The 26,902-nt window shown below is 36.8% G+C and overlaps 1 pseudogene; it reads left to right on the forward strand.

Moving 5' to 3' along the window:
* Nucleotides 1-22,290: 22,290 nt before the first annotated feature.
* Nucleotides 22,291-22,704, forward strand: LOC143671898 (cyclin-dependent kinase 2-associated protein 1 pseudogene; annotated as a pseudogene).
* The last annotated feature ends 4,198 nt before the right edge of the window (nt 22,705-26,902 follow it).

A 26,902-nucleotide genomic window follows, 5' to 3' on the forward strand; every position in this document is an offset into this window, starting at 1 on the left:
GGATGTTTAATTTGTACAGAATTTGTAATTAATGTGTTTGCAAATGGATAAGGATGATGGCAGCCCATTAACCAGAATGTAATTAACAGCATTGAATTATGGGATGATTGTGCTTGACAAGGTAATTTTAGGATCATGTATGTTATTAGATGTAAAGCTAGAGTTTTATACATGGGACTTTAAAAGACAATAAACCCTGTTATGGATACTGACTGTGGTTAACAGTAGAAACATAAAAACATTCTTTCATGACCTAGAACAAATATGCATCACTATTGCAAGGAGTTAATAATAGGGTGATATATGGAAAAAATGCACCTAATGCAATTTATGGACTTGTTAACAGTAATATTTGAATATTCATTCATCAACTGTAATGAATATACCACAGCAATGCTAAGGATCAATCACAAGGGTAATAAGTGATATGGTGTATTTCTTTTTGGAGTAATGAGAAGGTTCTAAAGTTGTGGTGATGTATGCACAACTCTGTGATTATACTAAGAGCCACTGATTGTATAGTTTGGATATATTGTCTGGTGTGTGAGTACATCTCAATAAAACTACTTTAATAATAAAAATTAAAAAGTGGAATCATAAAAACATTTTTTCATGAATTATAACAAATTTACCACACTAATGCAAAATGCTAATATTAGAGTGATTTATGGGAATAAATACACCCTATCAAAAACTATGAACTATAGTTAATATACAACTATGATATTCTGTCATCAACTGTAACAAAGATACATCATTAATACAAAGTGTTTAATAATGGAGAAGGTATATCAAATACTGTATTTTCTACATTATTTTTTTGTAAACCTACAACTTCTCTAATTAATAAATTTTTAAATTAAAATTTTTAGGTAGCAAAAAACACTCTGAATAGGTAGAAGAGAGTAATGGCAGTGACATATAATTATTATGGATTTTTTTACCATAATTATGATAAAAACATTTGAAGTAACTGGAAAAGTGGGAATCAGGAAACAGAACTTATGGGAGGAGCTTGTGGGACCCATGGTGGTTTCTCCCCACCTCTTTCACAGTGTCATGCGGAGCAAGCCTGTGCTCCCATTATGGATTCCTTTTCCTGTTACAGAGGGAGCAGTGTAATCCCTATGCTCAGACTTGGATGTCTATATATAAGTGCTAATCTGTCAAATGGTAGCATGAAAGACTGAACCAGTATGCAATCTTTGGCTTACCCTATCACAACTTGTACTTTAGGTTGAAGTAGCCTGTGGACAGATAAAATTGTGTAAGAAATAAATAAATAAAATTGGTCTGGGGAAAAGAGGAAAATCTAATTCATAGGGTGTAGGGGTGATATTTGTATTCCTGAATGCAAGGCAACCCTTGAGGCCATGAGTGCTTGCCCATTATGAGACAAAACTTAAGAAAACACACAGAAAGCCCCATACCACAGATTTAACTTGGGTAGATCTTCTTGTAGGATGGTTTAACTCTAAAGGAGCACATCAGCCCAAACAGAGTCAATTTTCAAAGACTATAAAGTATGATTTTTGCATTTATTTGTTCATGTTAACTTTTGTCATTCAAGTAAATTTTTGTCATATCCTTAGCTGTATAAAAAATTAAGGAACACATGGCTCAAGGATGAAATCCTAGAGTTAAGCTATGAAAATAAGGAAATGTTCAGTGTGGAACAAAATATTACAAGACAAAGATGCATGAAATGATCACCAATCTGAAAAAACATGAACAAAGGTCAGAAACCATCAACAGAGAATATAAAAACTTGGAAATACTTGACAAAGACAAAAAAATGATCTTCAGTATGCTCTAAGAAATAAAAGAAAACACAAAGAATGAAGGACTATCATGAAGTTGATGAATTAACATTATGTAGAATCTCAATAAAGGAATAGACATTTTAAAAGGAATTAACATATTCTGCAGTTTAATATCAAAATAACTGAAATGCAAAACTCACTATAGGGTTTCAACAGCACACTGCACTGGAGCTTGCAAAAGAAAGAATCTGTGATCTAAGAGATTAACAAAAATGGGAATGATTCAAGCTGAGGAGCATAAAGAAAAAGTAATTTAAATAGCAAACTGTTCCTAGAGACCTATGGAACACCATCATGCATCCTTCCTAGAAGGAGAGAATAGAGAGAAAGGGTCAGAGAAATTGTCAAAATATAATGGCAGAAAGCTTCCTGAACTTAAAGATATGAACATCAACATTCAAGAAGTTCAGTGAACCTCAAACAGTATAAACTTAATGAGAATCATGCCTTGACATAGTGTTGTCAAGCTGTCAAATGCAAGGACAAGTAGAGTTTCAAAAGCTACAAGTGAAAAGAAATGCCTTATGTATAAGGGAGACCCAATGTGATTAAGTGCGAATTTCTCATCAGACATAAAAAATGCAATAAAACAATGGGATGGAATATTTAAGTTACTGAAAGAAAATAATTGCCAACCAAGATTTTATAGCCAGTGAAATTTCCTTTCATAAGTGAGAGTTTAAGGCATTCCCAAAGAAACAAAAACTGAGTGAGTTTGTTATCTACCCTACAAACAATGCTAAAAGAATGTATTCATACTGAAAGGAAGGACAGTACATAGTGGATTGTAGCAGCATAAACAGACAAATCTTCAACAAAGGTATCCAAAGGGTAATTATAAATACCAGTACTATTGTAATTTATTTTTTATATTTGACCACACTTTTACTTCCTACATGATCTAAAATGCCAATCCATAAAAATAACTATAAATATGTGGTTTTTGTAAAGATAGAATTATATCATGTACAACCAAAAAATGGAAAGTTGGAGGAGTATAGAAGATTGTTTGTGTATGCTTTTGAAATTAAGTTGGTATCAAATAAGGAGTGGTTTTTATAGATTAGGTTGTTAAATTATGCCCCATAGTAACCATATATAAATATCTTAAAAACATACACAGAGGATTATGAGAAGGGACTGAAAATGGATAACTACAAAAAATCAAATGAATATGAAAGTAGGTATTAATGGAAGAATTGAGGAACAAAAGAGAGATAAGACTTGTAAAAACCAAATACAGAAATCATAGAAGAAAGTCCTGCATTATCAGTAGTTACTTTAAATGTAAATGCATTAAACTCTCCAATTGAAATGAATAGATTGGTAGAATGGATCAAAAGCACAGCCTGCTTATGTGATGTTTATATAAGAGTCACCTCAAATTCAAAGCCATAAGTAGGGTGAAAGTGAAAGGATGGAAAAAACATTCCAAACAAATAATAAATGAAAGAGAGCAGTCAGAGCTACACTGATATAAGGTAAAACAGACTTTTAGTTCAAAATGACCATAATAGAGAAAGAAAGACACTATACACTGATAAAGAGATCAAGTACAAAGACACATAACAGTAAGTATATATATGCAACTAGGAGCAGAGCTCCAAAGTTTTGAAGCCAATACTGTTATATTTGAAGGGAGAAATAGATGTTACTACACGAATTGGAAGATATAACTTTCAATAATGTATAGAACATCTAGACAAAAGATCAATAAGGAAATGGAAGATGTGAATGTTTTCAAAACCAACTAAATGTAACAGACATATACATAGCACTTCACCCATAAAGGGCAGAATGCACATTCTTCTCTAGTGTACACAGATCATTCTCCAGGGAAGACTATATGTGAGTTCACAAAACAACTCTCAAAAATTTTAAAAGATATTGAAATCAAATAACGTATCTTTGTCTACCAAATGGAACAAAGTTAGAAATCAGTAGTAGAGGGAGAAGTAGAAAGTGTATGATATGAAAAATTGAATAAGGCACTCTAAACAATAAGGGGTTGAAGAAAAAAATCACAAGGGAATTTAGGATGTATCTTGAGATGAATAAAATTAAAAAACAAATAAAATTTATAAGATGAAGCAAAGTCACTGCTGAGAAGGAAATTTATAGCTTTAAATGCTTACAATAAAAAAGAAGAAAGCTCTCAAATCAGAGGCTGAATCATCATAACAAGATAATCTGGAAAAAGAAGAGGAAATGTACCCCAAATTTAGCAGAAGGAAAAAAAGATTAGGACAGAAATAAATGAAATTGGGAATAAAAACATAAAGAAGACTAGCAAAACTGAAAGCAATGTTATTTGAAAAGATCAATAAAATTGACAAACCCTTAAACTCACAAAAAATAGATGATACAAATAATAGATTCAGAAATGAGAAGGGAGCATAATTACTGACCGCACAGAAATAAAAAAAAATTCATAAAGGGACACTTAAACAAATATATGCTAATAAATTAGACGAGCTAGATGAAGTCAACAAGTTTCTAGATATACATGGTCAACCTCCACTGAATCTAGAAGAAATAAAATATCTTAACAGGCCATTTACAAGTAAAGATATTGAGTCAGTCATCATAAACGTCCTGACAAAGGAAAGTCCCCAACCAGATGGCTTCACACGTGAATACTAGCAAACATTCCAAGATGACTTAACTCCAGTCTTTTTGCAATTCTTACAAAAAGAAATGAAGATGAGGGAACACTACTTAATTTATTTTATGAGGCCAGCAGCACCCTAAAACTAAAGTCAGATAAAGATCTATAAGAAAATAAAATCAGAAAAAAAATCTTGTAAATAAAGATGCAAAAATTCCCAACAAAATCTTTGCAATTCCGGTACAACAGCACATTAAGAAGCATGTGCAATGATCAAGGGGCTTTCATCCCAGGTGTGAATGGGTGGTTCAACATAAGAAAATCAATTAATGTAGCATGTTATGTGAAAAAAATGAAGGGGAAAAACACATTATCATCTCGATTGAGAAAGAAAAGTCATTTGCCATATAAAAACACTTAGAAAAATGGTAAATAGAAGGAATCTTCCTCTGTATGATAAAGGGCATGTATCAAATCTCACAGCTTTCTGATGAAAGACTGAAAGTTCTCCCACAAGGATCATGAACAAGAAAAGTTGCCCACTATGATTCATTTTTATAATGGAAGTTCTAGCCAGAACAATCAGGGAAGGAAAAAAAATTAAAAGCCATCCAAATTGGAAAGGAAGACTAAAATTCATCCTATTTGTAGATGACATGATCTTATATATATGTATGTGTAAATACTGGACAATCCATAACAAAACTACCTAGAGTTAGTACACAAATTCAGCAAAGTGGCAGTGTAGGAGATCAATATGTTGAAATCACTGGTGTTTGCATACAGTGGTAATGAACAATCTCAAGAGGAAATTTTAAAAATCCATTTCAGAAACCAATTAGGTAGTAATGGAAAATTTTTCTGAACTAATTCTCTTCTAAAACTTTTTGTATGTTTCCCAAAAGCATACATAAACTTTCAGTACCAAAAACACACATCAGAAAGAAACAATTTTTCCCATATTTGGTTAAGTTGGCAGAGACCTAGAAGAATATTTCATGTGTTCATAATTAGCTGAACCATCTTCACTGGGAAAACAGTTGGCCCTGACTGTGCTTTGAGAAGGCATTGAAATATTGACTCACACCTGTGGGTATGTAATTACTTAGCTTTATTTACAGAACACCAGAAAAGGTCTTTGAAATGGAGGAAATTCTCACATTGCTTATGTTCAAGAATTTACACTTAGAGAATGATTCATTTTGAATAAAACCTTGGATCTCTGTGAAAACATACAGAGACAAGGGAGGATTATCACTTTAGTATGCATGAAAAATCTGAGGATGGGTTTGGTAGGGCTAGAGAAGGAAAAGGAGTGCGCTAAATCCATGAATATGGGCAGAAGGAAAATAGATTTACTGCAGAGAGGTAGGGTGGGGTGGGTGAAACAACAGCAGAGAAACTTTTGACTTTCCACTTTTGCACAAGGTCTTTCTGCACCCACATTGTCAAGTTGTATGTTGCAAGTCTGCATGTCTCCTGATTTGTCCCTTCATTTTATCCCTGGCAATGAAGGACAAAGGAAAGGACAGTCAGCATCATAGGCCATAATATTTTACATCTGGAGGATACAGTCTTTGGACTGAAACACTTAGAACAATTAAACATTGTCATGGTTAGGGACAGGTGTCAACTTGGCCAAGTTGTGGTACCTGTTCATCTGATTGGGCAAGTGCTGGCCTGTCTGTTGCAATGAGGACATTTCATAGGATTAGGTCATGATCCCGTCAGCTACATCCACAGCTGATTCCATTTGTAATCAGCCAAAGGGGAGTGTCTTCTGCAATTAGTGATGCTAAATGCAATCATGGGAAGCCTTTTAAGGAGGACTCAGAGGAGACAGGTTGCATTCCTGCTTTGGCTGGTGAGTCTCTCCTGTGGAGTTCATCCAGGCCATCCATTGGAGTCATCAGCTTCGCAGCCTGCCCTGTGGATTTTGGACTCTGCATTCCTATGGTCACGTGAGACACTTTCATAAATTTTATATTTGCAAGTGTTCCCTGTTGATTCTGTTTCTCTAGAGAACCCTTACTAATACAAACATTCATATGGTTCTGGACTTCATAGTGAAATTGAAATCAAGAAAATTGACTATTTTAAATGCAATTAACATTTCCATTGAAGATACATTTCCTGACTGCTTTTCTAGTTTTGAAATGAACATTTTGACACCCACAATAAAATATGTGCATTTCAGAGTCTCTTGCACCTATGTCTTGCAATGTGACTAAATTTTGTCAAATATTTATTTTGTGTGAGTCTTTTGGGAAGTCTTACACAAGAGCAAGAGAGCTACTATATTTACCCTTCCCATTTTTGAATGCAATTACAATATGGGGCAGGTGACACCCTCAAAACATTCCACAGGAACAGACACCTGTTATACCCTGGGTGGGCTAGGTCTACTGTAGTGCAGTTACAAATGAGATATTTTCATTGCTTTCTTTGTCATGGAACAGGGCAACAGTATTTTACTCTTCCATTTAAGCATTTTACTCTATCACAAAATGATGGCATCATAATGTTGTCTTTCACAGAGCAGATACAGAATAAAATATTTGAGGCCCAGATACTGTGGTCCAAGACCCAAAAAGTATTTTCTTTTTCATGATCAATGGATCATCAATAAGAATATGTGATGCATTGTTCCATAATACCCAAGGACTTATTACTAACACTTCTCCTAGGTAAATAATGACATTCTCTAGACTAGTGTCCCTTCAATTCAGTGACTAATATCTGTATGTAGACTTTTGGCTCTTTTAGATGCCTGACATTGTTTGTCTACCCTTTTCCCTTCCCTTTCTCAGTTTTACTTCCTTATGTTCTTGTTAGCTAATTTATTTTTAATTTTTATGAATAAAACCAATCAATATACAATATGGACATTTTTTCCATCACACAGTTGTATATTCATCATCATGATCATTTCCTAGAACACTTGCAGCAATTCAGAAAAAGAAATAAAAAGAAAACAGAAAAAAAATTCATACATACCATACTCATTACCTCTCCTTTTCATTGATCACTAGCATTTCAACGTACTAAATTTATTTTAACATTTGTTCCCCCATTATTTATTTATTTTTAATCCATATGTTTTACTTATCTGTCCATAAGGTAGATAAAAGAAGCATCAGATACAAGGTTTTCACAATCATACAGTCACAATGTGAAAACTGTATCATTATACAATCATCTTCAAGAAACATGGTTACTGAAACACAGCTTTATGTTTTCAGGCAGTTCCCTCCAGCATCTCTGTTACACCTTAACTAAAAAAGGTGATAGTAATATAATGCATAAGAATAACCTCTAGGACAATCTCTTGACTATGTTTGGAATCTCTCAGGCATTGACACTTTATTTTGTCTCATTTCGCTCTTTCTCCTTTTGGTTGAGAAGGTTTTGTCAATCCCTTGGTACTGAGTCCCACTTCATTCTAGGGTTTCTGTCCCATGTTGCCAAGAAGGTCCACACCCCTGGGAGTCATGTCCCATGTGGGGGGGGGCAGTGAGTTTGCTTATTGTGTTGGCTGAGAGAGAGAGGCCACATCTGAGAAACAAAAGAGGTTCTCTTGGGGGTGATGCTAAGGACTATTTTTAAGTAAGCTTAGCCTATCCTTTGAGGTTATGTTTCATGGGAACAAACCCCAAGCTTGGGGGCTCAGCCTGTTCTTTGGTTGTCCCACTGTTTGTGAGAATATCAAGAATTCTCCACTTGGGGAAGTTGAATTTTCCCCCTTTCTGACCATTCCCCCCAGGGGACTTTGCAAATACTTTTTATTCACTGTTCAAATCCTTCTAGGATTTATCAACGCATCACTCTGGACAAACCTACAAAATCTCATGCCTTACTTAAGGCTCCATCTACTTACACTGTTCAATTAAGCTGTCCACATAAGTTATATTAGGAAATGCACTTGTCAAAATATAAATTTTGTACCAAATAAACATTTTTTGCTTTAGTCTCACACATAAGTTAAAGCTTTAAAATATTAATTACCATCTATTTTAACACCCTGCCTTATTGACATTCCTTTGTTCTTCCTCATGCAAAACATTTTTAATTTGTACATTTAGTCAATATCATTATATGTGCTAGGCATTTCTAGATTATACCATCTCAATCTTTATTGTTTATCTTTCATCCTGATTTCATTTGTGCCCCCAGGTCTCCTCCCTCTATCATTCTGACTTCATTCAGTGTTTTAACATTATTGTATTACAGTTAGGTAGTATTGTGCAATCCATTTCTGAATTTTTATGATCAGTTCCCTTGCACAATCTGTATCCCTTCAGTTCCAATTACCCAATACCTACACTATTTGTATCTCCTGATGACCTCTGTTCTTAACTGAAGTTATCCAAGTTCATTCATTAATGTTAGTTCATATCAGTGAGACCATACAGTATTTGTCCTTTTGTTTCTGGCTAATCGCACTCAGCATAGTGTCCTTAAGGTCCATCCATGTTGTTTCATACTTCATAACTTTATTCTGTCTTACAGCTGCATAATATTCCATCATATGTATAGCCACTTGTCTGTTGATGGACATTTGGGCTATTTCCATCTCTTTGCAACTGTAAATAATGCTGCCATAAACACGGGTGTGCAAATGTCTGTTTGTATCTTTGCCCTCATGTCCTCTGAGTAGATACCAAGCAATGATATTGCCAGGTCATATGACAATTCTATACTTAGCTTCCTGAGGAACCACCAAACTGCCTTCCACAGCAGTTGTACCATTTGACATTTCCACCAAGAGTGGATAAATGTGGCTCTTTCTCCACATCCTCTCCAGCATTTGTCATTTTCTGTTTTATTGATAATGGCCATTCTGGTGGGTGTGAGATGATATCTCATTATGGTTTTGATTTTCATTTTCCTAATAGCGAGGAAAGTTGAGCACCTTTTCATGTGCCTTTTGGCCATTTCCATTTCCTCTTCTGAAAAACGTCTGTTCAAGTCTTTTGTCCATTTTGTAATTGGGTTGTTTGCCTTTTTTGGTTGTTGGGTTGAACAATCTCTTTATATGTTCTGGATACTAGACCTTTATCTGATATGTCGTTTCCAAATATTGTCTCCCATTATGTAGGCTGTCTTTTTACTTTCTTGATGAATTTCTTTGATGCACAAAAGTGTTTAATTTTGAGGACTTTCCATTTATCTATTTCTTTCTCCAATGCTCATGCTTTGAGTATAAGGTCTTGGAAACTGCCTCCTATTGTAAGATATATAAGATATTTCCTTACATTTTCTTCTAACAGTTTTATGGTCTTAGATCTAATGTTTAGGTCTTTGATCCGTTTTCAGTTAATTTTTGTATAGGGTGTGAGATGTGGATCCTCTTTCATTTTTTTGCATGTGGATATCCAGCTCTCTAGGTACCATTTATTGAAGAGACTGTTCTGTCCCAGGTGAGTTGGTTTGACTGCTTTATCAAAGATCAATTGTCCATAGATGAGAGGGTCTATATCTGAATACTCTATTCAATTCCATTGGTCGGTACATCTATCGTTATGCCAGTACCATGTTGTTTTGACCACTGTAGCTTTGTAATATGCCTTAAAGTCAGGTAGTGTGAGACCTCCAACTTCACTTTTCTTTCTCATGATACTTTTCACTATTCAGGGCACCCTGCCTTTCCAGATAAATTTGGTTAATGGTTTTTCTATTTCTATAAAAGTAAGTTTAGGAATTTTAATTGGTATTGCATTGAACCTGTAAAATCAAGTTAGGTAGAATTGACATTGTAGCTATATTTAATCTTCTAATCCATAAACACGATACGCTCTTCCATTTATTTAGGATTTCTGTGATTTCTTTTAACAGTTTCTTATAGATATTTCTGTATAGGTCTTTTGTCCCTTTAGTTAAATTTATTCCTAAATATTTTATTCTTCTGGTTGCAATTGTAAATGGGAATTTTTTTCATGATATCCCTCTCAGAGTGTTCATTACTAGTATATGGAAACACTACAGATTTTTTAGTGTTGATCTTGTAACCTGCCACTTTGCTGTACTCGTTTATTAGCTCTACTAGTTTTGTTATGGATTTTTTGGGGTTTTTGGTATATACTATCATATCATCTGCAAACAGTGAGAGTTTTACTGCTTCCTTTCCAATTTTGATGACTTGTATTTCTTTTTCTTGTCTAATTGCTCTGGCTAGAACTTCCAATGCAATGTTAAATAACAATGGTGATAGTGGACATCCTTGTCTTGTTCTTGATCTTAGGGGAGAAGTTTTCAGTTTTTCTCCATTGAGGATGATGTTAGCTGTGGGTATTTCATATATTCCCTTTATCATGTTGAGGAAGTTTCCTTCTATTCTAATCCTTTGAAGTGCTTTCAATATGAAAGGACATTGAATTTTGTCAAATGCCTTTTCTTCACCAATCAAGATGATCGTGTGTTTTTTCTACTTTGATTTGTTGATATGGTGTATTACATTAATTGATTTTCTTATGTTGAACCATCCTTGCATACCTGGGATGAATCCTACATGGTCATGGTATATAATTGCTTTCATGTGCTGCTGGATTCGATTTGCCAGAATTTTGTTGAGGATTTTTGCACCTATATTCATTACAGACCTTGGTCTGTAGTTTTCTTTTTTTGTAATATCTTTGTCTGGCTTTAGTATCAGGGTGATGTTGGCTTCGTAGTATGTGTTAGGTAGCTTTCCCTCTTCTTCAGTTTTTTAAAATATTTTGAGCAGGATTGTTACTAATTCTTTCTTGGATGTTTGGTAGAATTCACATGTGAAGCCATCTGGTCTTGGGCTTTTCTTTTTGGGAAGCTTCCTAATGACTGATCCAATTTCTTTACTTGTGATCAGTTTGTTGAGGTTGTCTATTTCTTCTCATGTCAATGCTGGCTGCTCATGTCTTTCTAAGAAGTTGTTCATTTCATCTATATTGTTGAATTTATTAGCATAAAGTTGTTCATAATACTTCCTTTATTTCTGTGGGGTCAGTGGTTATGTCTCCTCTTCCATTTCTGGTTTTATTTATTTGAATCCTCTCTCTTCTTTTTTTTGTCAACCTCGCTAAAGGTCAATCAATTTTATTGATTTTCTCATAGAACCAATTTCTGGTTTTGTTGGTTTTTTTTTATTATTTTCATGTTCTCAATTTCATTTTTTTCTGCTCTAATCTTCATTATTTCTTTCCTTTTGCTTGCTTTGGGGTTAATTTGCTGTTCTTTCTCTAGTTCTTCCAAGTGGACAGTTAATTCCTTGATTTTTGCTCTTTCTTCTTTTTTGATACAGGCATTTAGGGCAATAAATTTCCCTCTTAACACTGCCTTTGATGCATCCCATAAATTTTGATAAGTCATGTTTTCATTTTCAATTGCCTCAAGATATTTACTGATTTCTCTTGTAATTTCTTCCTTGACCCACTGGTGGTTTAAGACTGTGCTGTTGAGCCTCTATATATTTGTGAATTTTCTGGCACTCTGCCTATTATTGATTTCCAACTTCATTCCTTTATGATCTGAGAAAGTGTTTTGTATGATTTCAATCTTTTTAAATTTAGTGAGACTTGCTTTATGACCCAGCATATGATCTATCCTTGAGAATGATCCATGAGCACTTGAGAAAAAAGGTACATCCTGCTGTTGTGGGGTGTAATGCTCTATAAATATCTGTTAAGTCTAGCTCATTTATTGTATTATACAAATTCTCTGCTTTTTTATTGCTCCTCTATTGCTCTAGTTTTCTAGCTGCCAGAACGCAATATACCAGGAACGTAATGGCTTTTAAAAAGAGGAATTTAATGAGTTGCTAGTTTACAGTTCTAAAGCCTAGAAAAGGTCCCAATTAAAGTAAGTCTATAGAAATGTCCAATCAAAGGCATCAAGGGAAAGATATCTTGGTTCAAGGAGGCCAAATGAAGTTCAGGGTTTCTCTCTCATCTGAGGAGGCACATGGTGAACAGTCATGGTTTCTCCCTCAGCTGGAAGGGCACATGGTGAGCACAGAGTCATCTGCTAGCTTTCTCTCCAGGATTCCTGTTTCATGAAGCTCCCCAGGAGGTGTTATCCTTCTTCATCTCCAAAGCTCTGGCTAATGGACTCTCTGCTTCGTGGTGCTGCAGCATTCTCTACTGTCTCCAAATCTCCTTCATACTGTAAAAGGTTTCCTCTTTTATAGGACTCCAGAAACTTATCAAGACCCACCCAAATGGGTGGAGACATGTCGTCACCTAATCCAGGTTTACAACCACTCTTGGTTAAATAACATCTCCAGGTAGTTGATCTGATTACAGTTTCAAACATACAGTATTGAATATGGATTATTCTGCCTTCATGAAATGGGATTTAGATTAAAATATGGCTTTTCTAGGGTCCATACATCCTTTCAAACCAGCACATCTGTCTAGATGCTCTGACCATTGATGAGAGTGGGGAATTCAAGTCTCCAACTATTATGGTAGATGTGTCTATTTCTCTTTTCAGTGTTTGACTCATGTATTTTGGAGCATTCTGGCCTGGTGCATAAATATTTATGACTGTTATGTCTTCTTGTTTAATTGTTCCTTTTATTAATACATAAAGTCCTTCTTTGTCACTTTTAACTGTTTTACATTTGAAGTCTAATTTGTTGGGTATTAGTATGGCTACTCCTCTTTTCTGATTGTTGTTTACACGAAATATCTTTTCACAACCTTTCACTTTCAACCTATGTTTATCTTTGGGTCTAAGATGTGTTGCCTGTAGAAAACATATAGATGGATCCTGTTTTTTAATGCATTCTGCCAGTCTGTGCCTTTTGATTAGGGAACTTTATCCATTAATTACTGTACAGGAAGCACTTTCTTCTATTTTGCCTTTTGGATTTTATATGTCATATCTAATTTTCCTTCTTTTTACCTTTACTGATAGCCTTCATTTCTGCACTCTTCACCACACCTCTCTGTCTCTTTGTATCTGTCTCTAGTACTCTCTTTAGTATTTCTTGCAGGAAATACTCTCTTGGTCACAAGTTCTGTCAGTGATTTCTTGCCTGAAAATGTTTTAAATGCCCCTTCATTTTTAATGGACAATTTTGCTGGGTATAAAATTCTTGGTTGGCAGTTTTTCTCTTTTAGTAATGTAAATATATCACCCCACTGTTTTCTCATCTCCATGGCTTCTGCTGATTAATCTATGCATGGTCTTTTTGTGCTTCCCTTATATGTGATGGATTGCTTTTCTCTTGCTGCTTTCAAGATTCTCTCTTTTTCTTTGACATCTGACATTCTGGTTAATAAGTGTCTTGGAGTACATCTATTTGGATCAACTCAGTTTGGGTATGCTGCACTTCTTGGATCTGCAATTTTAAGTCTTTCATAAGAGCTGGGAAATTTTCAGTGATAATTTCCTCCATTAGTTTTTCTTTTCCTTTTCCCTTTTCTTCTCCTTCTGGGACTAACACAACATGTATACTCATGTGTTTCATGTTGTCATTCAGTTCCCTGAGTCACTGTTTGTATTTTTCCATTCTTTTCCCTATATTTTCTTTTGCTTGTTGGATTTCAGATATCCTGCCCTCCAGTTCACTAATTCTATGTTCTGCCTCCTGAAAGCTGACATCGTAGGTTTCCATTGTTTTTTTCATCTCTTCTACTGTGCTTTTCATTCCCGTAATTGCTGTGATTTGTTTTTCAGTCTTTCTTCTTTTTGTTCATTCCTTGCCTTCTTCATATCTTCCTTCAATTCATTGATTTGATTTTTTATGAGGTTTTCCATGTCTGTTTGAACATTCTGAATTAATTGTTTCAACTCCTACATCTCATTTGAATTGCTGTTTTTTTCCTTTGGGCCATATCTTCAAGTTTCCTAGTTTGAGTCATTATTTTTCGCTAGCATCTAAGCATTTAATTACCTTAATTAGCTTATTCTGGAGATTGTTTCCATTTTTTTACCTAGGATTTTCTTGTTGTATGACTTTTTGTCTATCTGTTCTTTGACATTTTGTTCAGCTTATACTGGACCTCTGGCTTAGGTTTTGTTTAACAGATCAGTTTTTTCAGTTCTTTTTTTCTTGTTTCTTGCCCTGCCTGTATGGTGCCTCTTTTTCCCCACTTAGGAGGGTTTACTTAGGTATTACAGACTCCAGCCAGATTTTTCCAGACCAAATTGGCCTCCTGTCAGGAGGAAAGAGTCACCTGTTTCAGCTTTCCCTGAGGGTGAGGCCCAGGAGTTTGATAGGCATTCCTGTGAAGCCTCTGGGTTCTCCATTTTGCCTATACTGCCTAGTATGTGGTACTTGTCTCCCCACAGTACCTTTAGCAGACTCTCCCTGCTGTGGGGCATACTGGAAACAGAGGAGGTTGTAGTCTGGCTTTTAATTGCTTCACTTTTCAAGATCATGGGCTCTGAACTCCTTGAAGGAAGGATTCCAAATGAGCTGGGCTCCACCCATCTCCTAGGGAAGGCTCAGACTCCAGACAAATGCTCAAACAAGCTTAATTCTACCTATACCTGGGGCAACGAAGCCCGAGAAGACTAGCAGCTGTATCAAAAGGAGCAGTCAAATTGTAGAGACACAGCCACCAAAACAAAAGTGAAAAAATCCTTTTCAGAGCAGGACCCCATTCCTCAGGTTTGCCAATAAAGAGCTTAAGTTGGTAAGTTGCTCTGTGTATCTCCAGGTCCTATGTGTCCCCTCCTTTCCTTCAGGCCCAGACCTTTTCAAATCTAAAAAATTTCTGTTTTATTTTTCTTTTCCTGTCAGCCCTGCCCCCTCTGCACCAGGGCAAAAACCAATGACCTCTGCTTTTACTCGAGGTTCAGCTGAGCTGTGGGCTTATTTTTAGTAGTCAGAATTTGTTAATTAATTCCACAATTGGAGTTTTGTTGCACTCAGTCCCTGTTACTTTCCTCTCTGGGAAGCAGTCTGTGAGGAGGGGCACCATCCACCTCAGCTTGGGGAACTCAGTGTTGTGGGTGGGCTTGCAGCCAGTCCAGCTGGTCCAGACTGGTGTATGTTGTTTGTCCAGTCACTGACGTGGCTCCAGCAGTTGTTCTATACTGTTCCTGGCTATTAGTTGCTCTGGAGGATGAACTAAATCCCACACCTTGCTAAGCCACCACCTTGGCTAAGATCCTCCATAATTTAATAAGCTGAATTAAGCTGGGTCTTTACATCTAGTAAAGGCTTAATATGCAAAATTTCTCAGATATTTGTTTTTTAATAAATCATTCATTTTTTTAACCAAAAGCAGCAAATAATAGACATAAAATATTACATCTAGAATGAGCCTTGGAATTATTCTTATGAAATTGCCCTATTTTGAAATTGAGGTAACTAAGGCCCAGGGACACTTACCTGTAAACTAACAGCTTGTTAGTTGCAAATCAAAAACTGAATGTTATGTTTCCTAATTCTGAATTCAGAATTCCTTCGATTTCATCACAGTGGAGAAGGAAAACCTTATGGCAATAATAAAATGACCACGTGGAAGCACATTAGCTATACTTTAGATCAAGCTTGCTTACTCTAACAGTTGTCAATGTCTTTTTCAGTCATTTCTATAACCCTATCTGTGCTGGTTTGAAAGGATGTGTATTCCCTAGAAAAACCGTGTTTTAATCCTAGTCCCATTTTGTAAAGGTAGCCATTCTTCTAATCCCTATTCAGCATTGTATGTTTGAAACTGTAATTAGATCTTCTCCCTGGAGATGTGATGTAATCGAGAGTGGTTGTTAAACTGGATTAGGTGATGACATGACTCCACTCATTCAGGTGGGTCTTGATTAGTTTCTGAAGTCCTATAAAAGAGGAAACATTTTGGAGACTGGAGATTCAGAAAAATCAGAGCAGGACGACATAGCCATGAAAAGCAGAGTCCACCAGCCAGCGACCTTTAGAGATGAAGAAGAAAAATGCCTCCCACGGAGCTTCGTGAAAGAGGAAGCCAGGAGATAAAGCTAGCAGATAATGCCTTGCTCACCATGTACCTTCTCACTTGTGAGAGAACCCCTAAACTTCATTGGTTTTCTTGAACCAAGTTATCTTTCCCTGGATGGATGCATTTGATTGGACATTTCTATAGACTTGTTTTAATTGGGATATTTCTCAACCTTAGAACTGTAAACCAACAACTTATTAAATTCCCCTTTTTAGAAGTCATTCTGTTTCTGGTATATTGCATTCCAGCAGCTAGCAAACTAGAACAGATTTTGGTACCAGAGACTGGGGTGCTTCTGCTGAGGTTTGCAAATACCAAGTATGTTGGAACAGCTTTTTAAATGGGTAAAGGGAAGATTCTGGGAGAGTTGTGAGAAGTTTGATAAAGAAGTCCTAGAATGTTTTGAAGAGACTGTTGGTAGAAATGTAGACTCTAAAGATACCTCTGACAAGGGCTTAGACAGAAATGAGGCACATGTTATTGCAAACTGGAAGGAAGGCAATCCTTGTTTCAAAATGGCAGATAATCTGGCAAAATTTACTAGTGGCTTGGTTTGGAAGGCAGATTTCAAAAGCCATGAACTTGGATATTTAGCAGAACAGATTTCCAAATTTAATGTTGAAAGTGCAGCCTGGTTTCTCCGCACAGCTTATAGTGAAATGCGATAGGAGAGAGATAAGCTAAAAACTGAACTCGAGTACAAATAAACCAGGAATTGATGTCCTGGGAAATTCTGGGCCTCCAGAAAGGGAGACCCCAGAGAATAGTGCTCCATGTGAGGATTTGACCAAATATGGAACCATTCAGCCATCTCAGAGAAAGCAAGGATTGGACATGGAGTTATGCAGGAAGGATTTGTGGAAACTCCTTATGTCTGATGGGCATGATCTGAGGCTGCTGCATAGAAAGCCAATGAAAGTGCTGTGGGACCTGTAGAAACAGAGCCTCTGCCAGTCTGGCCTGGGGGGTGTTCAGAGAAAGGGACACAGTGCAGAAAAAATAACTTCAGAGGCAAAACCATGGAGGCTGAAGTCTGAAGTCAAGAAGCCTTGGGCCAGGAGAGCAGACCCACCCAAGCCCATGGAGAGGGGGAGTTTGCCCCAAAGGCAAGAGGTAGGCCTTCCACCTCATTGCAGTGGAAGAGTCATGTTGCTTCAGGCTTTGGAGAGAGTGAAGCACATTCCTTGGGGTTTGGGAAGAACCTGGCTGCCACCACATGGAGGGATTGAGCATGTGCCCCGGAGTAGCAGACAGCCTGGATGCAGCCCCAATGCTTGGATACGGTGGAGCCTAGAAAAAGATGGTCTCCCCAATGTCCCCCAAGGTTGCATTGAACACAGGCAGCCCTCTACAGAGGCCCTTGGAAAGGGTAGGACTGCTGCTTTCAGAAGCCCTGAGGATAAATGTCTCTCAGATTTTGAAATCTAATCGACTTTGCCCTGAAGGTTTTCAAAACTGCTTGGATCTGGTGACCCCTATGTCCCTTCCTCCCTATAGAAATGTGTATATGTATCCTATGAATGTTCCTCCTTTGTATGTTGGCAGCAAATAACTTGTTATGAGTTTTCAAAGGTCCAGAGAAAATGGAGAAAATTTTACCTTAGGATTGTCCATGCCTTTTACTAACTTTGATGAGACTTTGTACTGATTTTAATCTTGTATTAATCCTGTATTTGAAATCTTCCTGGAATAGTTTCAGGTTCTCTGATATTGTTACGAAATTAATGTATTTTGTATATGGGGAAAACATGCCTTTTTTTAGGGTCCAGAGGGTGAAATGTGCTGGTTTGAAAGGATGTGTATCCTCGAGAAAAGCCATGTTTTAATCCTAATCCCATTTTGTAAAGGCAGCCATTTCTTCTAATCCCTATTCAGCATTATATGTTTGAAACTGCAATTAGATAATCTCCCTGAAGATGTGATGTAATTGAGGGTGGTTGTGAAACTGGATTAGGTGATGACATGTCTTCACCCATTCAGGTGGGTCTTCATTAGTTTCTGAAGTCCTATAAAAAAGGAAACATTTTGGAGATTGGAGATTCAGAGACAGCAGAGCAGAATGATATAGTCACAAGAAGCAGAGTCCACCAGTCAGTGACCTTTAGAGATGAAGAAGAAAAATGCCTCCCAGGGAGCTTCATGAAAGAGGAAGCCAGGAGATAAAGCTAGCAGATAATGTCTTGCTCACCATGTGCCCTTTCAGCTGAGAGAGAAACTGTGACTGTGCTCACCATGTGCCTTCTCACTTGAGAGAGAAACCCTGAACTTCATTGGCCTTCTTGAACCACCAAAGTATCTTTCCCTGGACAGATGCCTTTGATTGGACATTTCTATAGATTTGTTTTAATTGGGACATTTACTCAGCCTTAGAACTGTAAACTAGCAACTTATTAAACTCCCCTTTTTAAAAGCCATTCCATTTCTGGTATATTGCATTCTGGCAGCTAGCAAACTAGAACACTATCCTAGAAAAATTTCTATAACAATGATACAAAAATGTTCAAAATGCAATCTCCATTTACTAAACGTCAAATATCATATGGTCCATTGATGCTCTCTGCAATAAAAATTATTGCCTCTAAAATAAGATCAAAGCAATTTTAATATTAGAATTACTATATTCTAAAGCTTATGCCCCCACTTTCATGAAAATTGTGTGCACTCTAAGAGGTTTAGTCTTCCTAATGAAGTCTTTTGTACTAAAATATATGCTTACAGTAAGGACATAATTTCATATATGATGACTTTAGGCATATTATCTGACATTTGCATGTTCTCAAAACTTACACTGTTACAACAGCACATACACTGCTTTGATATTATAATCACATTGCTCCAAAAATGAACTGTCTCTTATTTTCAGAAATAGTGTGATATTGTTGGTATTTTTGGTCTTTTTATTCATACACCATCTTATTTCCTTTCCTAAGAACTTCCTGGCTACTTTCTAAAAAGAAATAATGAATTTCCAATGGACAGAAGGAGACATCTTTATTTAAGTTGAATTTTTTTGCCATTTTGCGTTCACAGAAATGAGTACATGTGACTGGTAATGTAATTTAAGCCATAAGGCAGGACATTGCATTGCTAAAATAACCATGAATGATAACAAATATAGTATTTAACTTTAGCTTCTAATTTAAATATTTTCCTGAAGCCATGTAAACTATATTAATTTAATTTATGCAGCATTTTGTCCCCCAATATAGCCACTCTTGCCATCACTGTGGAACTGAAGCTGTTTTATTTGGAAACAAAACATTGATCATGAACATATTTTATTTTTAACACTTCAAAAACTTAAGACAGTAAATATTGGAAAACAAATATTATGTTATTTTTATCTGATTTGTATGGAGATAGCAGTGAAGAACATTCCTGGGTGTACATGACAGTTATTGTGCATGGTTATCTATTGCTGTGTAACAGCTACCTGAGAATTAAATGCAATAAAACAGCCAATTTAGTATATCTCAAATTTTTGTCTGTGAAACTCAAGCAAATTTTTGGAGACAGAAAATAGATTTAGAGGTTACCAGAGCATGGAGGGAGGGGTGAAGGGGGTATTGTTACTTGATAGGTGTACAATGTCTACAAATTTTGGAAATTTTTAAATAAAATTAGCATTAAAAGTGATTCAAAAGACAAAGTATGGAATTCTGGGAAAGATGCTGGGGTAGGGATCTTTAGGACTTCATTATTCAATGAAATCAAATATTGCACAGACAAAAATTGTCTGAAACAACTATTTTGAAACTCTGGAGGCTATATGAACATTGTACAATATCCAAGGAAGACTGGGAGAAAGAGGCTGAAAAAGTATTATAAAGGACAGTAAATAGCTCTCTCTATATGGTGGCCACTGGTGCCCATCCCCCATTCTTTTGGTAAACCATCATTGGGTCCAAGCCCCAGCTAGCTGCTGATGACAGATAAGGATGCAGAAATATTTCCCTCCCAAAACAGGAGTAAACATAGTCTATCACTGATCACAGCTTTTGATTAGCAAGTACTGATTGCTAGGGACCCAGCTGTGAGGGCAGGTATTGTTTCAACCATCCCTGGGCAGGGCAGAGTCAGTGGAGATTTAAAGACTCAGTGCTTCCTCAATGCTGCTGAAGAGCTGCACTTTTGCTGTCCAGAAAAAATCAACTTTAGGTAGTCCATTGGGCTGATCCTGACCCCAGGACACTTTGGAATTTCTCTGTGCTCCCAGCATGGGTCCCTGGCCCTGTTTTGCATGAGAAAGTATGACTTGGGATGGCCTTCTCTGGAGTGAATCTCCTTTCTGAATTTACCCTCCAGGAAAAGCCAGCTAGAGCCAGTGAAAGGATATATAAAAATCTATAAAGGCAGAAAATCTGTGAGAATGGCCTAATGGCTTCAAACACACAGAGGAAGGAGGTCTGTGTCATGGAAATCTGAGAGGACAACCAAATTTCTATAAACAGGAGAATTACAAAAATAACTAATGAGAAAAAGCCCAGGATATGACGGAGGACCAGTAAGACAGGGGAAACCATGCCCAGTGCATTCACCTAAAATAGACCTTCACAATAAGAGGTCTATTGTGAAGCTTAAGAAGCTTAAGAAAATCTTTGTGTTATTACCAAAATTACAAAACCAAAAACTGACACCAAAATTACAAAATCAACAACTGGCATCTCAGGGAATAAATACTAGAGTTAACATTTAAAAATATTAAAATGTACAGTGTGCAACAAAACAGTACAAAGCAATCAAAGAAACAGGAAATGATGGTCAATTCAAAGAAAGAGGATAAAAATATAAAAAAATTCCAAAGACAAGAAAATCTGGACATACCAAATCTTAAAAAATGATCTTAAAACTGCTCAGAGATGAAGGAAATGACAGAGAAAGATCTATAAGATTTTAGGAAAACAATGAATGAGTAAATGGGAGGCAATGTAAAGAGACAGAAATTTTAAAAGGAACCAAACAGAATTAGTGGAGTTGAAGGCCACAATAGTGGAAATGAAAAATACCCAGGAAGGTGTCCAGAGAAGAGTGGAGCTAGCAGAAGAAGGAATCAGTGAACTTAAAGACAAGACACTTGAAATGAGTCAGGCTGAAAAGCAGAAAGAAAGAAATATTAAAAGCTAAAATAGCCTAAGACAATTATGGGTGAAGCAACATACACATTTTGGGAGTCCCAGAGAAGAAAGAGAAAATAGGGCAAAAGGAATTTTACAGAAAATTAATGACAAACTTAGCAAAAGACATGAATATGTACATACAAGAAGCTCAAAGAACACCAAACAAGATAAACATGAAGAAAAATATACCCCATCATATATTGAATATACTTTTGAATGCAAAGGACTAGGAGGGAGGTATGAAAGTTGCAAGAGAAAAGCAACATGATATGTACAATGAAGTCCTAATTAAATTAAGTGCTAATTTCTCATCATAATCAATCAAAGTCTCATGGAATCAAAGAGGTTGAAATATTTAAAAGTGCTGAAAGAAAATAACTGGCATGAAGAACTTTATATCTGGTGAGACTCTCTTTCAAAAATGAAGGAGAAATTAAGAAATTTTCAGATAAACAAAAGCTGAAGGAATTCAACACCAGTAGACCTGCCATACAAGAAATGCTGAAGGGAGTTCTTCTGACTGAAAGGAAATGACCCTAGATGGTGGTCCAAATCAGCATAAAAAAATAAAGACTTGCATTAAAGATAATCATCTGGATAATTAAAATTCCAGTATTATTGCATTGTATTATTTGTACATAACTCCACCCCTTACTTCCTACAGGGACTATATTGGAAATGCATAAGAAAGTAATGATGCATATTGACTGGTGCCACTGAGCCAACAAAAACAAAATGTGTATAGGAACCTAGTGGACATAATGCCTTCTCACTGCTTAGTCACTGCTGTCCTTACATAGGCCTGGCCCCAATCATCCTGTGCCCTGCCACACTTAGGGATGTCTTACAAACTCAATTTGAATATGCAAATGTCTGCCATCTTCCTCAATGTGACTGGGAGTGTCCATTCTCCTTCTACAAGCATGGCAACATCCTCAATATACTGCCAGCTGTTGAATGACTATGGGTCACAATCCCTTGGCTACACCCAGGGAACTGGGAACAGCCAGGTACCCCAAAGTAAATATGCTGAGCTGCTGGCCATCATTAAATAGTTGAGTAAAGAGATCATAGTCACCTACATGGGGAGCAAGAGTGCAATGGAGAGACAAAAATGAGACATCATTCATGCTAGAGGACTGTTGCAGGAGTGCTTGGCTGAAACAGGAATGCCAGATTTTAGCTACCTTGTTAGCTTTGAAGGCTTTCCATCATTTTATGAGATGAGAAGTTACAGTTCATCTCCCTGTTAAGATGAAGCTCTTATTTTCAAAATGTTAACAGTTTGTTTTCATTTCTCCCCTTTTCCTTCCAACAGCTCACTAGACTTTGACTAGGATTTATGTATTAATAGTTATAAAGAACCCACGTTTTTTTCCCTTAAACATTGTTTAAGTAAAAATTCACCCTGCACACTGCTCCTCATGCCACACCCCACTCCACACCCCACACCAAACCCTGTTCTCCCCACTCCCCACAAACCATACCCTGCCCCATGCACCACTCACTCACAACATGCCCCACATCATGCCTAGCCAGCAGGCACCTCCAGGTTGGCTGTGGATAGGGACAGCTGATATACACAGTCCCACAGCCCAAGGTCATTTCAAGAGGGACTCTGGGGGTCACCAGCCCCATTGACCCCACAAGCAGTATATCTGCTAAGGTGCACACTGCTCACTCCCAAGCCCTGGAGTTGGCAGCTTTCAGCATACACTGAGAGCAGTGGACCTGGCTGAAATTGTACTGGGTCTCTATCCAGCTCACCTGTCTGTTGAAGTCAAGGAGAGGCAGGCCAAAGGGGAAAAGGAGACCCAAGAGAGCCATCTCCTGGGGAAAAAGAGAAAGAACACGCAGTCTTGCAAACTGCATATTGGACTAGCTTCAAACGCATCCTCAAGTAGAGTTGTATCCCCTGCAACTCTACCTGAGGTCCAGGCCTTGGTTTGATGGGGAGTTACTGATGAATCTAGTGCAAAGGGAGACCTTCAAAGCAAACCCAAGAAAATGCAGAACCTTAGATGACTGAGGGAAATAAACTTTCCAAAATAACCTTATCAGGATAATCAAATTCCTTGAATCCAACAGAAAATCACAAAGCACATGAAGATACAGGCAGATATGTCCCAGCCAAATGACCAAATTAAAAGACTGAAGGAAACATAGGTTTGGAACAACACATCAAAGATGGCCATATAACTCTCCTAGATAAATTCAATGGGTTAGCTAATGACATAAAGGATATTAAGAAGACACTAGAAGAGCATAAAGAAAATTTTGAAAGAATAAGTAGAAAAATAGCAGATTTCACAGAGATGAAAGATACTGTAAACCAAATAAAAAATATATCAAAGATACATAACAGCAGATTTGAAAAGGTAAAAGAATAAATGAACTAGAGAACAGGATAATTGAATTCAAATGCATAAAAAGACAAATAGCAAAAAAAGATGGAAAAATTTGAATTGGATTTCAGAGAAATGATTGACAACATGAAGCTCACAAATGTAAGAATCAGTGTCCCAGAAGGAGATGAGAAGAAAAGAGGGCTGGGAAGATTAGTTGAAGAGATAATGGGGGAAATATTCAAATCCTTATGAAAGACATAAATATGCAAATCATCGAAGCCCAAAAACCCCAAATACAATAAATCTAAATAGGTCTACTCCAAGACACATACTAAGCAGTCCAAAAAATGCTGAAGAGAAGCAGAAAGTCCTGAAAGTGGCAAGAGAAAAGCAACTCACCACATGCAATTACAACCATATAAGGCTGATTTTGGCTACTCAACTGGTACCATGGAGGGGATGAGACAATGTATGATATATTTAAGATCCTGAGAGAGAAATGCTTCCAGCCAAGAATTTTTTATACAAAATAAGTTGTCTTTCAAAAGTGAGGGAGAGTGAGTGGGCCATGGTGGCTCAGCAGGCAGAGTTCTCATCTGGCATGCTGGAGACCCAAGTTCAATTTCTGGTGCCTGCCTATGAAAAGAAAAAAAAAAGAGATAAATTTGAAAGTGAGGGTGAGATTAAAATTTTCATACAAAAACATGCTGAGAGTATTTGCCAACAAATGATATAGATATAGATCTGAAAAATAAAAACCAAAGGATAAGATGGAAGATCCAATAAATTTGTTTACAGTAATAACTTTGAATGGTAATGGAATAAACTCACCAATTAAAAGATACAGATTGGTAGAATGGATTAATAAATATGATCCATCCATATGTTGCTTACAAGAGACTCATCTTAGACCCAAGGGTACAAATAGATTGAAAGTAAAAGGACAGAAAAAGAGGTTCCACGCAAGTTGTAACCAAAAAAAAAGAAGGAGCAGCTAACTAATATCAGACAAAATATACGTTAAATGAGAAGACATCACAAAAGACAAGGAAGGACACTACCTATTAATAAAAGGAGCCATTCACCAAGTCGAAATAACAATCATAAATGTTTATGCTTGTGTAACTAACAAAGTATCAGTGGAAGAGAGAGTTCAAATAGACTCGAGAGGCTATTCTAGAGGTTGCTCTTACACAAGCTTCAGTTAGACCTTGTCACCTATCATAACTTGCCAAACCCCAACCAGAACCATTCCAGACAATCCTAAAGAACACCTAGGGCAATATATAAGATTCCACAAGGATTCTATGCACTAGAGTAACTTCCCAGAAACTTACAACCTCTAGATGAGCCCCTGGTACAGATAAGTCCTGAAACAGAGGGCCCAGCCTCTCTAGAACATCAGATAGTTCCATCTCACTACTCCATATTTGTGAGGTATCATTCCATCATGAAAAATTTAAATGGACACAGCACAAACACACCCCTAAAGAGACTGATGGAAAGGTCAAAGGTGATGGTGGAGTTATACAGTGAAGATAGGATTTAGCAAATGAATATGAATGCTGAATCATTATCACTCTTAATCTCTAGTATCTTAGAACAGCTAGAAGTAAAATCCTAAAATTGTGGAACTGTAACCCATATCAAACTCTGAAATATATTCTACAACTAATTGTGATGCTGTGCTTTGAAATTTTTTGCTCTCTATATATGTTATTTTTCACAAAAAAGAAGGAAAAAAGTAGATTGTGATGACAAAAAAAACATTTAAACCTTCTAGCCTCCTATATTCTGGAATAGCTAGAAGGAAAAAAATCTGAGAGGTTGCCCATGACAAACTGTGGGGTCTGTCCTGTAACTACATGTTGAACAGTGCTTTGAAAACCATTGCTTTTGGGGGGAGCTTTCAGGTCAAGATGGTGGCTTAACAATGGGTGCATTTTAGTTTATCCTCCAGAACAACTACTAAATAACCAGAAACAGTACATAACAGCTCCTGGGGCCACGTCAATGACTAGACACACAGCATACCCCAGTCTGGACCAGCTGGACCAGCTGCGAGCCCCCAGAGAACCAGAGAGTCTGCCAAAGTTAAAGGTACCGCATCATCTTATGCTGTGGGACCTGCAGGCACACAAGCACCACATACTGGGCGGGATAAGAAAAACAGAGTCCAGAGGAAAGTCTTTCAACCTGCTGAGTCTCACCCTCAGGGAAAACTGACACAGGTGACTCATTCCTCCTGATAGGAGGCCAGTTTGGTCTGGGAAAATCTGGCTGGGATCTATAATATCTAAGTAGAGCCTCCTAAAGGTGCAGGGGGAAGGCACCATACAAGCAGGGCAAGAAACAAAAAAACAAGAACTGAAAAATTCTCCTCTGTTAAACAAAACTTAAGCTAGGGGTTCAGATAAAGCTGAACTGAATGTCAAAGAACAGATAGACAACAAATTCATCCAGCAAGAAAACCCTAGGTAAAAGAAGTGAAAGCAATCTCCAGAATAAACTAATTAATGTAATTAAATTCCTAGACACCAGCAAAAAAATAACAAATCACACTAGGAAAATTGAAGATATGACCCAGTCAAAGGAACAAACCAACAATTCAAATGACATACAAGAGCTGAAACAATTAATTCAGAATAAATGAACAGACATGGAAAACCTCATCAAAAACCAAATCAATGAATTGAGGGAGGATATAAAGAAGGCAAGGAATGAACAAAAAGAAGAAATTGAAAGTCTGAAAAAACAAATCACAGAACTTATGGGAATGAAAGGCAAGGTAGAAGAGATGAAAAACACGATGGAAACCTACAATGGTAGATTTCAAGAGAAAGAACATAGGATTAGTGAACCGGAGGATGGAACATCTGAAATCTGACATGAAAAAGAAAATATAGGGGAAAAATATGAGAGGAACCTGGGGAATTGAAAGACAATATGAAGTGCACAAATATACGTGTTGTGGTTATCCCAGAAGGAGAAGAGAAGGGAAAAGGAGGAGAAAAACTAATGGAAGAAATTATCACTGAAAATTTTCCAACTCTTATGAAAGACTTAAAATTACAGATCCAAGAAGTGCAGTGTACCCCAAATA

Source organism: Tamandua tetradactyla, chromosome X (genome assembly GCF_023851605.1).
Source record: "Tamandua tetradactyla isolate mTamTet1 chromosome X, mTamTet1.pri, whole genome shotgun sequence".
Classification (NCBI taxonomy): domain Eukaryota; kingdom Metazoa; phylum Chordata; class Mammalia; order Pilosa; family Myrmecophagidae; genus Tamandua; species Tamandua tetradactyla.